This window comes from Mesocricetus auratus, unplaced genomic scaffold (genome assembly GCF_017639785.1).
Source record: "Mesocricetus auratus isolate SY011 unplaced genomic scaffold, BCM_Maur_2.0 Super-Scaffold_100676, whole genome shotgun sequence".
In the NCBI taxonomy this organism is placed as follows: domain Eukaryota; kingdom Metazoa; phylum Chordata; class Mammalia; order Rodentia; family Cricetidae; genus Mesocricetus; species Mesocricetus auratus.
The window spans coordinates 11,356,794-11,369,293 of record NW_024429266.1 but is presented as its reverse complement, the minus strand read 5'-3'; the positions used below and the strand labels follow the sequence as shown (position 1 = coordinate 11,369,293).

General features: G+C 49.7%; 1 protein-coding gene and 1 long non-coding RNA gene across 6 annotated transcripts in view; one reads left to right on the top strand and one right to left on the bottom strand.

The window, feature by feature from the left end:
- Positions 1 to 12,500, top strand: part of Susd4 (sushi domain containing 4) — a 127,367-nt gene that overhangs the window by 27,594 nt on the left and 87,273 nt on the right. The gene's annotated exons all lie outside the window — the stretch shown is intronic.
- LOC121136683 lies at positions 7,298 to 11,994 on the bottom strand. Its single transcript, XR_005873739.1, has 2 exons — positions 8,529 to 11,994; positions 7,298 to 7,951 (listed from the first exon to the last, which is right to left on the bottom strand). It is a non-coding gene; the product is annotated as an uncharacterized LOC121136683 (long non-coding RNA).

Here is a 12,500-nt window from a genome sequence, read left to right as displayed (position 1 = left end):
AAATCTGATAAAACAAATCCCCACTCATTACTCTTACGTTTTTCCCAAATGTTCTCAGTCCCAGGAAATGATTCTTCTGGATAAATTTTAGAATCATTTAGTTAATTTTGCAGATTAATTTGGGAACAAGTGACATCTATTCGATACTGTATCCTCAGAAAAAATGGCAAAGCTCTCCATTATTTTAAATCTCCTCTTGGGCTATTGGGTAGAAAGGACATCTTTAAAGAAAGCATCAGCCTTGAAGACATTGCAGTTTATTCTAGAAAATACCATGACCCAGAGAACATGACCAAAGTGAAAACCAGGCTGCTCTGAGGACACTGAGATCCCTCTGTGATAGGTCATGCTCTCCCTGAGGCTCCAGTCCACTGGGCAGACCTCAGCGATGACTCTGAAGAGCTGTGGAAGGGAAGGAGGTTGACACACAAAGCTCATTAGTGCTAGCTGCCCTCCTATGTGCTGGCATGGGTCTCATTCACTCCCAACACGATCAGCAAACGAGTTCGCATGAGCTGCTTTTTTAATCTGACTCCAAGACCCCAGGAAGCAATTTAACTGCGCTAAAAGGTGGGTGGGTAGTGAGGATGGAGCAGGGGGCAGATGATGTGTGTGCATTGGCAGGTAGCTGAAAATGCTCTTTGGTGTTGCCCTTATTGAATTGAGAGTGCCACCTTCAGGCGAAGCTGCCCTGTAGTCCTTTTTTGCCTGGGACAAGGCGGAGAGGTGTCCATCCCCGTTTTAAAGTAAGCCTGGACCTGTGAATGGTTCAGTCTCTTGTCTGTAAACCAGGGCCTCCTGACTTGTGTGTATCTTCTGTTCTGCATGGGGAGTTTGATGGGAATTGACTCCCCACTGCTCCCCATCCAGCTGGGAGGCACATCTGGAAGGGGGCGAGAGGGGCGGTGGGATGCTCCAGGTTCTGCCTGTAGCAGCTGCCGTACTTCTCCCATAGCCTGGGCTGGCAAGATCAGCTCAGCCCTGCTATTTTTAAACTGTCCGCTATGCTCTGGTGGAGGCTGCCTGCACCTCATGCTGAATCAGGAACCAGCCTGCTAATTGCAGTAGTGCCTGTGGCCTGCCAAGAACCCAGACAGGCATCTGGCTCCGTAGTTTTCAGGTTCCTTGCAACAGGACAGACAGGATAACAGGCATGCCCAGAGGCAGGGGTCCCAGGAAGACCCAGTCAGTACTTCTGTGGCTCTCCTTACCTTTGGCCTTCATAAAGAAATTTATAGATACAACAGCAAGCAGCACAAGATTTTTGCAGTTCACACATTAAAATGAGGGGCTTTTGGGCTTTGTGATCAGACGTATGTGTTGGAGCCATCATTTTTCTGTCCTAGAGTCATCATTCTCCTTCCTAGAGCAAGTAGCATACGCACGCAACCGTACTAAAAAGAATATGTGTAAGGCACAGGCTGGTGTGTGATGACTGTGTCCTTCCTCAGAAGCCAGTTTTGCCAGGGCCATTATTATATTTTTGAAACAATGGCGAGTGAAGGATTGTTCCTCCGGGGTGCTGGCAGCCTAGTGTTCTTTTTCACTGGGTGCCGGCTGGAACATTCTCTCTTTAATGTCACGGGACTAAGAAGGGCCACATGCTCCCCTCGTGAGGACCTAACATCCATACCTCATCCTCTTCCAATGGTTGCAGCAGGTCTGACATCATGGCCTGTGGAAGGCGCCACCTCCAAATACCAGGAATCTAAAGGATGGAGTGTTGACAGCCCTCCCTTCCCTTTGACAACGGCGTGGCTCTCGTGAGACATTTCTTGACCCACCTTTTAAAACACAGGGTGGCTGGTTTTTAAACCATGGCTGCTGTGTGAACGCTCATATGGGTCTGCCCATCAAGCAGAACCCTCAGCTAGTCAGGTATTACCAGGGTTGGTCCCTTTGACCCATCAGAGGGTCAGAGGAGCCAGAATCTAGATCTCTGTCTGTTCTAGGAGACAGGGCACAAGCAATGCTCAGGGAAGAAGTGACAACCAGGCTGTGACTCTCTGGCTCTCAGCCAAAGACGTGCCTTGCTTCTTGACTGCATTGGGTCTGCTCTAAGGGTACAGACCAGCCCAAAGGGCTGCAGCACCAGCCAGATACTCCTTTAGGATTTGGCCGTGTGTAGTCAACTTCAGAGCGGGCAATTTGAGCTAGATGATGATACTCTCTTTTCTGCAATCTCTTGTGGGGGGAGAATAATGAGAGACAGCTTCAAGGGCAGCTGTCAGAGGGGACTGGAGGAAGGAGAGTCTCAGCTCTGTTGACTGAACAGACTGCCATCTGTCTCCCTCAGGACTGCTGCAAGTGTCCTTACGATGATGAGTGAGGACGCTTGTAATGGGCAGGCCTTGGGGCTGGCCCATTTTTGGAACGCAGTGGGTACCAGGCTTCTGCATCTTTCAGGGTCTCTGATGCACCATCCACGGAGCTTGACCAAGTCACATTACCTGACTCCCCACCGATCTCGGGAGGCTTCATGCAGTCTCCGTGGCTGTCATCATGGACTCTGAGGGCAGGCCGTGGACTGTAGGAGTTACAGATTTTATACTTTTCTAGGGAGTAACAGGTGTGGTGCCCTGTTCTCTGGAGTCTCACTCCAGCTCTGGGAGGGATCACACCATGGAAAGACCACAGAGCTTTCCGGACATGGCAGGCTGGAGGGGAGGTGGTTGCTTGGGTTAACGATGCCTCCTATCCCATCCCATCCCTGCCTGCTCATACCTAGCCCCTGTCCTCACCCAGTCCCCTCTTGATCTTGGCGTTCTACTCCTTCCCCCTCCCCAGGGAATTCCTGGAGATACAGTTCACATTTAATTTCTTCCCTCATCCCCAACTTAACTGCTCAACCCACAGCAATCTGGTTCCACCCCCACCACGCCACTGAAATTATCCTGGTAAATGTCACCTCGGAAGACGTGTGAAAAGCAGATCTGAGTGGCTCTTGTGAGCTCTTCTCTTCCTCAGGCTCAGCAGGGCTTGACTTCTCTGCGCCCTTTCTGCCATGACGGTGGGGTATTGCTCCCTTCTGCCCTTCCTTCCTTTGACCATCCCTCCCCTCTCCTCAGGATCTAGGCTCTGTTCTGCCTCAGTCCACTCAGTGCGCTCTGTGACCTCCTCTCTGCTTTCAGTCACCCCTGGAGTTCCATGTTTTCTCCTTCATATTTCTTTCTGGCCCCCACAAGGAATTTTAGGAGCCTGTGGACATGTTCACTGTATTGCCCCCTCCACAGCCACACAAATCTCATTTGTTCTAGATGGAATTATACCCTACCTTCCCATTGCTTCTCCCCGTATTTTCACCATCGCAGTGATGTGCTGTGGCCTGCCTCATCCTCCACCTCAGGGACGTGGGAGTCATCTCTTGTCTCCGTACAAGTCTGTCCTGACAGCTTTCCATCAATGGCATGGCCATTGCCTTCCTCTGTCTGCATTTCTACTGATTGCATCCAGACTGTCAATCCAGTTGCTCCTGGACCACTGGACACAGGTTTTTGTCTGCCACTAGCACCTATCTGACGCATTCTCCTTCTTGCAAAAGGAACTGTTGGTGTAGTTTGTGTATGCCGCCCGCCCCAACTCACTGTTTGAAACTTAACCCCTGATGTAACCACCCTGAAAGCTGGGATTTAGTGTGAGATGATTTTAAAAGGAGGCTTCTACCCCTATTAGCGGCATTACCTTGGGAGTGGGAATGCAGGTGTCTACCTGTTAGTGGTGTTACCCTGCGAGTGGGTATGGAGGTCAGCCCCTCTTTCCTGCTCTCTTTCCCTTCTTTCTGCCCTGGGAAGGCATAGCAAGGATGCTTCCACCAGCTTTGCCTCCTGACTTTGAACTCTGCAGTCATCAGAACTGTAGGAGACAAACCTCCGCTCTTGTATAAATTCCCCAGGCTGTAGTAGTCTGTTCATATCAACACAGAACCGACTAAGACATCCGTGGCTCCAATCATACCCGCTTGAGTCCTCTGCTGCTCGGGTTCCTGGTGGAAATAGACACCAGAGCGTGGCCGCAAAGCCCTCTGCAGTGTCTACCTTGCCTCTCCTCAGCCTCAGTTTGGCTGTTTCTCCTGCTGTTGGCGCAGCTAGTGGACCTCAGCGTGGCCACCCCCTATTGTGTTCAGAACGCTGTCTAAAAAGAGATTGAATGGCTTCCTGAAGCCATAGTTAATCTATTCCTCCTGAAGATATGTGTGCACCCAAACATCACTGTTGGACACCAGGCAAATCTGAATTTTTATATTTGCCTGCATAGGACTGTCTGTCCTGGATAAATGTACTATTTTCTCTCACCTTTTAAAAAAAGAAAAGAAAAGAAAACAGTTCAGGCATTCGCTAGGAGGGCAGACACCTCAGTGGAGCAGATCTACGCTAGCCTGAGGAGGAGTCTCAGCCCGGTGGCTGGGAGGCCTCAGCGCACCCTCTCAAGGGCTTTCCTAAGGGATTTGGTATGCTTTGTCCTCATTTTCTTACTCCAGGCCACGTTTGTTTCTGCTTCTGATTGTTCTAAAAACAATATTTTTCCTCTTGAGGACAAGAGCCCCCATGAGCAATGACGACTGTGCCAGCTGACCAGGTAGAAGGTAGCTGTGCAAGTAAGTCTGGGAAGAGGGGAGGGGCAGAGTGTCCTGATGTTCCTGCTCTGCTCACAGCTGCAGGCACATGGCTTTGGGCTCCAGGGCTGTAAGTGAGGTTGGGAAGAGGGAGGGGTGGCGTGTCCTGATGTTCCTGCTCTGCTCACAGCTGCAGGCACGTGGCTCTGGGCTCCAGGGCTGTAAGTGAGGTTGGGAAGAGGGAGGGGTGGTGTGTCCTGATGTTCCTGCTCTGCTCACAGCTGCAGGCACGTGGCTCTGGGCTCCCGGGCTGCAGTGGCCTGATTGCTGTCTTCTGAGCAGATGGCTCAGTCCCTGCCACCGCTGCCTGAGAGGTTCTGCTATTAACACCCGGGTTGCAGCAAGTGCTCCATTACCTACCCCACGCGCATTTCCAGGGGTTCGTTACTTAGCTCCTCATATTCTCCCTCACACCTCAAGCTAAGTTTAGACGTTGGAAGTTTCATCCACTTAACAGTCTGTGGGTAGGCTCTGTGAAGTGTCATTCATTCATTCACGCATGTGAGTACTGAGAGAGCCAGGGTGACTGTGGGACACAGCTCCTGTCCTGCAGGATTAGGAAGCGCACCGAGGAACAGCACAAAGTGAAGAATGCTTTAAAGAAACTGAGCCGACTTCCCTGGAGAACAGGATGGCAGGGAGGGACAGAGGGCGTCCCCCGGAAGTCTGGTAACTGTGTCCTCTGCTGCCACCATGGTGGCCAGCCATCGCCAGGCTGCAGGCTCTGCAAAGGGTGTTTCTAGCTGTTCAAGTTGTGCTAGGGTCCCAAGCTATGGGCACGATAACCTTTGAACCCCTCTAATGTGCCATAGGGATTGGTGAGACAGAACTGGAGTTTGATTTGGAGGCGGAACCCTCTTGGTGCCAGGCACAGACAGAGAGAGCCTTTGCTGGGTGGAATTTGACAAGCCCTGTAGAAACAGACAGGGGGAAGCTCTCTGTGACCTCGGCAAGAGGCTGTTGTTTACGTTCCCGCCTGTGGTCCCATTCGCCGAATGCTTGCAGGTAGATAGGACAGAAGCAAGACTTGCGCACAGAGCTGGGGCCTCTGTGTGGAGCTTACCACAGGGAGGGCAGTTTCCCTGCACAGCTTCTTCCAGGCCTGGCTCCCAGCTGCTCCTCAGAGTAGCCCCCTCCACGCTCACACCACTCACGCAGCTGCCCCCGCATAGCTAACTGTGTTGCTTATGTTGGCACTTGCTTTATAAGACTAGATATTAAGAATATTAAGTACCACCTATATACTGCAAAACGTAGAACATAATGATCGTTTCCTCCCTCCGTCCCCCTTCCTCCTTTCAAAGCATTTCTCTCCTGGTTTTTAGTTTAGTTCGGTAGTGTTCACAGTGACTAAGTGCCTGCTAAGACACAAAGTACAAATACGACATTTCTTTTTCTTTTTTTTGTCACTTATAGCCTTCCATTTTTCAGGAGCTGACCATAGCCGTTACTGTTTTATGGTGATTTTGGTGCCTCCATACTTCTTTCCTAAACCTGCAAGCTCTGCGTCTGTGTCTATGCACCGGATTGTTTCTGGGGATTGGACACACGTTAAATGTGCAGTCTTACCACCGCCCTGCATTTTTGATGTCCTCTCTTTTTCATTTGGGCAAACACAGCCGAGTTTCCACTCCCTTACTTCCCGTAGAGCGGTCGCCCTGCCCTTTGTGGCCCCAGTCCTGATTCCCGCTGGCTCATCCCGGGGCTTGTTTCTCTTCATACTCAGCTGCCGTCCTGCGTTGCTTTCTCTGTTTCCGAATCCCCGTCTATCCATTTTGTGGGCTGCACCCAGATTTTTAATTGAGAACATTTTTATCAGCCTTGTGAGCAAAGGGGTGACTATTCATATTTGACTGTCCAAATATGGTTCCACCCTCTACCTGCACATTTATCAGAAAGCTTGGTAAAGTATAAGTTAAAATTGACTTCCCACAGAATTCTGAAGGTATCACTCCAGAGTCTTGGAAGTTCTGGTGTCTCTGTTAAGTGTAGCATCACTCTGATCCCTGATATTAGATGTGGTCTGATCTCTTCCCCCTCTACTTCTCTACAAGGCTCGGGGTCTTTTAGTTACTCTCCTTCCCTGAATTGTCCCAATGGTGTGTGCGTCGTGGAGGACTACTCATTTATTGTGGCCTTGTCAACTTGAAAACCCCTGCCTTTGATTTCATGGAATTTTTCCTGTATTGCTTCTTTGATTATATTTTCCTCTCTCTCCTTTTTGTATTTCCAATCAGTAAGATGCTAAAACTCTTAGGATGATCTTTAAATGTTCTTATCTTTTCCCTCTGTTTTGTCTGTCTGTATGTCTTTGTTGTTCTCTGAGCAGAGACTTCTCCAAATTTTTTCCCTCTGGACTTTTTGTAGATCTTTTCCAGCTACCACACACAAGACTTTCTCTGCCCCTTTTTAAAGTGACGTTGACGGGCACAATACAGTCTCGTATGTCTCAGAGGGCTATTAACTGTACCATTTTCTCTCTGAGTTGCCTCATACTGCCCACGCTCCCCACTTTCCTTTCCCTGTTATTAAAAACAGATTATTTTCTCACATACTATATCCTGTACCCCTCCCAGTTCCCCCTTTCCCTCCTCTCCTCCAGTCCTGATTCACTCCCTTTCTGTCAATAAAAATGAACAGGCTTCTAAGAGATAACAACAAAACAGCAAAATAAAATACAACAAGTTGAAACAAAACCTGTCACATCAAGATTGGACAAGGCAAACCAAGAGAAGACACGAGGATCACAGCACTGGTCCACACATTGGGGAGCCCCATAAAGAGCCTGAACTGAAGGCTGTAATGTGCATTCGGAGGCCCTGGTGTAGACCATAAAGAGCTGAACTGAAGGCTGTAATGTGCATTCAGAGGCCCTGGTGTAGACCCGTGCAGGTTGCGTGCTTGCTGCGTCCGTCTGTTCTCACCCCCATTGTTTATGTATTTCTTTGTGTGCGTGGCACATGTGTGTTAAGTGTGAGTACACATGTGCACACTTGTGTGTGGAGACCAGAGGTTGACACTGGGCATCTTCGTCAGCCACCTGCTGCTTTATTCACTGAGGCAGGGTCTCTCGCCAGTTCTGCTAGTCTAGCCAATCAGCTTGTCCAGACATCTCTGTCTCCACCCCGAGTCCTAGGATGTTAGACATCTGCAGAGTCCATTTGACTTTTATGTGGGTGCTGGGGTGCAAACTTCTGTTCTCACGTTTGAGCGGTCCTCCCCACCTCTGCAGAACCTGGAGCCTCCACTTTCCCCTGCTCCGGGGCTCTGTGCTTCCACTCACTCCTTTCCGGTTCTGTTGGGTCCTTTATCACATTTCTTCAAAATTTCTTCTCATTTCTGGAGTGTTGAGGAGGGAGAAATGATCAGATGTTTGATTTATCACATTCAACAGAAGTGCTAATTTCACTTTAATGTGTTTTGGAATGCTTTTTTTAAAATTGATAGGATCACAGGCACTCATCTTGTGCCTGATCTGATTGCGTCCTGATGCTTACCTTTGAAGGAGGTGTTCATTACCCCCGGTTGATGGTGTACGTGCGTGTATGCGTGTGCGTGCGTGTGTGTGTGTGCGCGCGTGCATGCATGCATGCGTGCATGCATGTGTGTGAACAGGCAAAGAGAGACTGAATGACTGGAATGGATGGTGTAGCAACACTCAGGATGAAGGTGTAGCTGCTCTAAACTCCAGGCTCTATCTCAAGCACGCTGGTCAGGGATGAGCCTTGTGTATGTGCTAACTAGTGTGTTTGCTGTAACATTTGAGATCATGGTCAGGACCTGGGAGGATGATGTAGGACAGAGAAGGGAAGGAGGGGGCACCTGGGGCAAACAAGGAAAGCTAGGCTATGGAAGGAGAGGCCATGGAAAGCCAGTTGGCTGAGTGTCTTGCTGGTGGTATTAAGGTTGCTCCTACCCCAGGTCAGCAATATGGCTGTGGCAGGCAGTTGGCAGTATTCATTCCGTGTGCCAGCGGCTCATGGTGGTAGATGGACATTGGGCTGGAAACAGGTGAGGCTCTCCTGAAATGGTCCGGTCCTCTGGAGCACCTGTGTGGATAGAGGGGCGTGTAACACTCAGGGCAGGAGATGGACTCGAGGCTGGGGTGGGGGGCATTTTACTTTTGAATTCTAGTCCCCTGTTCCAACCCTGAAGGAAAGCTGTCTGTGGGAGCACTTGCCTTCCATGACTGATTTCCATTGCTGAGGATGGCGGAGTTACTCACTGCAGAGTGACCAGTCATGTTTCAGTGCCCAGGCTGTGTGTTTTTAAAAGTCTGGAATCCAAATTCCAGCATTAAATGTAACCAATGACCTTGAGTTGAAGTGGTCAGAGTTAAGGAACTTTATCTCTGTCCAGACGCTGAACCAGCAGGGCTCGTGTCTGGAAATTGTTGCAGACACCAGCAGCAGTCAACACCTGACTTTTCCAAGGGAACTCACTGGAGTAATGTAATCACATCGATGCTTGCAGGGATTTAGATGCCATGTCTGAACAGAGAGATGCCAGTTTTTACATACACCGTAATATTTCCTGTAGATATGTTTGTACATGAGCACATGTAAAACAACTTGTTCTGCGGTAGCTTCCTTATAGCACCCTGCAGATATTTTATGAGCCACATCTTATGTATTTTATGTCCTTAGAGAGTGCTCCTGACACACCAGCCTGACTGCTGTCATTTGCCAATCGGCATTTCCCCCAAGAAGACTAGAATGCAGAAGCCATCGAATAGGGGGTTTTGTAACCAGTGCCACCCAGGTGACTCCTTCTGCTGTCACTTAGCTGTCTCTGCGCAGGAAGCCCTGCTCAACAGCCATGGTGTGGTTCCATGAAGCAGAACACAGGTGGGAGGTCTGGGGACCAGAAATGTCAGAATGGCCCTTGAAGACTTAACAAAAGACCTGTTCTCACCCCCTAGCTGTCCTTGGGTTTCTGAGTACCGTTTCAACAAACCTGGACGTTTTGTTGCTGCCCTTCAGTGCGTGAAGGGATGAGCTGTTGGGGTTGGACAGAAGGAGTCTCACCACTTACTTAGCATCTCCAGCTTGGTTCTGGCGAGCGGAGGCCCAAGGTCCTGGGGCTCCTCAGCATGAGTCCTCCTGTGGGAGAAGGGGGTGACTTCCCAGCCTGTTTAGAGAGGGACGTGGTGTTGTGTAAGGCGAGACCTCATTCAACACGTAAGTTCATCAGGAAATTACAGTTTGGGTCTCAGGCCCCAAGAACCACGTTTGCCGTGTGGTGAGGGTGAACTCAGAGACGTTGGGCGTGATGGAAGAAGGGTGTTGAGCAGGGAGCATGGCGCGAGCGGGATCTACGGACCAGGCTTGTAGTTTCTTTTCAGAGGCCTTTGACCGTGCCCAGCTCCAGCCACACGAGGACCCAGGTTCATCTAAGTTTTTGCTGGAAATCTAAGGTTTTGTTGGCAAACCGGATCCTCCAGCTGGGTTGGAAAGAATAAAGAGAAAAGGAAATGCTTGCCTTGGAGATCTCAGAGGCTCAGGGAAAGGATCACGTGGTCTCTGTGGTGCTGGAAGCACCTTGTGAACTCCAGAGGGCCACCACGTCAGATCTTAAGTCACTTATTCTTGCTCCTTTGCATCGGTGACATTGGTCCCTGTTCTGAGCAGTTAGCCGCACTGACACCACCGGGGACAGTAGTGCAAATCTGATGTGGAGGTATAAGCAAATTGGAAAGGTGACCTTGGGGTGCACCATCAGAGTGCTCAGATGTGCCAGTGTAGAGAAATGGCCTTGCTGGAAGGCAGTCATCTGGTGGGACAGCTGCCGCGCCCCTGGCAGAGTTGTGGCTGTAGGAGGCGGGGGTTGGGGGGAAGGAAGCAGGCATTGGCGTGTAGGGTAGAAGAGTCTGTTGGAACCAGGCAACCCTGTATGGGAACAACTACTCCCCACTTCTCATCCATTCTTTGCTGATCCCTCCACATTTTCTATATGACAGAGAGGTACTTCTGTGGCATGGGGGCCTAGATGGTTCCATGGGGCTGTCCCACCACAGGACTCCCTGTTTTTACATGAAACCCAGCAGCTGTGATGAGTGGTACCATGAGACTAAGTGTTGCAATCAATCGTGTCTCCAATCTGTTTACTTGAGTTTGCTTCCACTGCACTTGAACTCCGTGGCTCCCGTTGCCTGGGGTGCTAACTGTACATTAGCAGCATGAGGCTGGAGACATGCAGTTTTATTTCTATTAATGCCAGGAGAGCGAGGAAGTTAAAAGCAGTAACTAGGACAAACGGTGCTCTTATTGGCAGGTACTCCTTTTGCTGTCGACTAACCTGTTTTATTTTTCTTACTGTGGCCTTTATTTCCTCATCTGTTGTTTTCGAAATTAAAGTTTGAGAGAATAGGTGATGAGGGCCTTAGGAAAGATGAAAGGTCTCTCTGCAGAGGTTGGGAGGTGCGTGAAGCAGGTGAGAGAGGGAATTTTCCCAGCAGAAAACTTCTGTTTCTTAAATACGAAGCGAGAGCAGTGATGCGTGGATTGTGGTTCAGTCAAAAAGCTCACCCTTCAAGCCGTGGACCCCCTCAGAGCTCTCCCGTGCTGCTGTGTGCCGGTGAGCTTGAATGTAGTGGTGGCAGGAGAGAAATTGTGAGCCCTCCCGTTGAGTACATGCCTAGGAATCAAACGAGTGTGGTAAAGAGGGTGGATGTGTGCTGTTGTCCCAGAGGAACAAGAGGAACTTGCAGTAGCACACACGTAGGAAGAGTGCCCGTCCCTGCTTCCTCCCAGCCCTTAGTTCATCTGTCCTGCTGTCCAGCCAGCCAGCCGTCTACCTGTCTAGCCGGCTGTCCGTGCATCCATGTATCCATCCAGGGAACTGTCAGGGCTTCGGGCATGCAAAAGGCCAGGAAGGAAGGACTTCAGGGATGTGAGGCCAAATCAGAAGTAGACCCCATCCCAGAGTCTGATGTAAAAGATAAGCACAGAGCATGGTGGCTAGAAAGCAGAAGCAATCATAATAGCAATAATTAATAATAGTAATACATAGATGAAGTACCTGGGGAAGTTACAACTTTTAGGCAGGGTATGTTGAGCCTGGAGTGTGAGCCTGTGGGGAAATCCGGGGCAATATCAGGCAGAAATACTTTTCTTTCATGGAATCAGAGGGTTGAAGTCAGAGCAAACATCTTAAAGTAATATCCTTGCACACTATTGACCCAGAATAGGATCAGATAGGTAAATGATGACAGTCATTGATAATCTGAAATTTTTACCTACACATGAGTTTGTGCCTTCTCTCTGAGTCTAAATACAGAATTGGTTTAAATAAAACACCTTTTTTGAGCCAAACATGGGAACGCATACCTGTAATCCTAGTATTTGGGAGGTTTAAGCGGGAGGATTATGAGTTCGAGGACAGCCTGAGCTGTTCCAAGGACTGGAGATATAGCTCAATGGTGGAGAGTTTGCCTGACCTGTACAAAGGCCTGGGTTTGAGTCCTAGCACCACATAGTAAACAGACACACATAAAATCCTGTCTCACTCTCCTTTGTATCCACGGATAAGCCTGTGAATTCGAGGCCTTCACCTCAGAGAACAGCAGACTGGATACGAGGGAACGTGCTGGAAATCGAGCGTGCTGGTGCTAGCAGAAGATAATAACTGCGGGGCAGCTCAGAATTTGTGGTCAAGATGGAACATGGCGCCTGGCGGTTGCTTCCTAGGTGCTGAGCTGTGCAAAGTGATGATGGACTAGCCAACACCAGGCCAAAATGACTTTGTGGAGCAGCAGTTGCTGTGCGGTCTCTAGAGTCAGAACTCCCCACCTAGGAGCCAGATCTGCCCCTGAATAACAGACACTGAGGATCCTGAGGAGTCAGCTGGCCAATGGCAAGGAAAGGGGAAACAGCCCCACGTGCACCTC